We start from the raw sequence: 1,432 nt of genomic DNA on the forward strand, positions 1-1,432 counted from the left end.
CCCTTTGTACGAACAAAAGTAAGAGAAATTTAGGATAAAAATACGAACATGTTCTTGCATGAGGCCCAATGATCTTAAACATACTGTGAAAACAACCAGAGTTTTGTAAAGCAAAGAAACTGGAGTGGTTTGCAATGACCAAATCAATCCCCTGACCTGAATCCAATTGAGTATTTCACTTACAGAAGACAAAACTGAAGGGAAAATGTCCCAAGAATAAGCAGGAAATGAAAACAGTGGCAGCAGAGGCCTGGTAGAGCATCACCAGGGATGAAACCCAGCGTCTGCTGGTGTCTCTGTATTCCAGACTTCAGGCTGGAATTGACTGCAAAGGATTTACAAATATTAAAAGGTGAAAGTTTGATTTATGATTGTTAATTTGTCCCATTACTTTTGGTCCCTTAAAAAGTGGGAGGCACGTCTACAAACTGTTTTATTTCCTTCACCTTATTTGAACCTAAATGCCTTCAGGTTAAAGMTGAACACCTGCAGTTAAACCACATCTTGTTTGTTTCATTTCAAGTCCATCGTGGTGTTTCTTGCCAAAAATATCAGATCAATGTCCCAATATTTATGGGCCTGACTGGATCTCATGATGCTCTTAGTTATAATATTCCAACTTTGAATTTGAGATACTTTTCAGTTCATAATAAAACGAAGCAAAAACCCCACCTAACAAAACACTTGTGAAGATATTTGCATTTATTTTCTGCTCTGACTTTGTTCTTTCATCAGAGAATTAGGAGAGTTTCAGGGAAGAAAAGCTGCAGCTGAAACAAAACGGTGAAACAAAAGTTGATGAGGAAGCCAGTCGAGGGGAGGGGGCGTGAAGCACACACACTGGTCGATCCCCCTCGTCCCCCCACCAACCAGCCTTGTTTATCTCACCCAGCAGGCTGCAGCCGCTCTATACTGCATGCATGATTAGACGGCTCAAACTGCTGATTCGCATAATGTTCACAAATTCATTTTATGAAGTGTTCAACAGTAAAAAACTTGTTTGCTGAGTTCACTGGTTTTATTATTGATGAAGTCGAGGACAGATGAAATAGAGYTTTTCTTCCTCATGATTGCTTCACGTTCAGAAATGGCTGGGAGTTTAGATATTTATGGACTCAGTAACTGTTGACATCATGAGTTTAGTCCGGTGCTGCAATTTTTAGATTCAGTTTTTGCCAGAGCTTCATTTATAACTAAATAAGCTGTACAGATATACTTTTTTATTGCTAATTAATCATCAGGACTTAAGCTCCAATTAAGAATTACATATACAGTATGTACACCCACATACAGTGAGAGGGAGGGAGAGAGACACAATATTTCTGTTCTATACAAGAAAATGTAGAAACTCATTGTGGTAGTACATTTGAAAATAATTGGTCGGACTTTACTCCCATGTATAATACGACACGACCCCCCCCCCCCCCCCCCC

General features: G+C 39.5%; 1 protein-coding gene across 1 annotated transcript in view; it reads left to right on the forward strand.

Moving 5' to 3' along the window:
* Positions 1–1,432, forward strand: part of znf408 (zinc finger protein 408) — a gene marked incomplete at its 5' end in the record, with an annotated part of 14,549 nt that overhangs the window by 11,957 nt on the left and 1,160 nt on the right.

The sequence above is a fragment of the Austrofundulus limnaeus genome, unplaced genomic scaffold (genome assembly GCF_001266775.1).
Source record: "Austrofundulus limnaeus strain Quisiro unplaced genomic scaffold, Austrofundulus_limnaeus-1.0 Scaffold10, whole genome shotgun sequence".
Taxonomy (NCBI): Eukaryota; Metazoa; Chordata; class Actinopteri; order Cyprinodontiformes; family Rivulidae; genus Austrofundulus; species Austrofundulus limnaeus.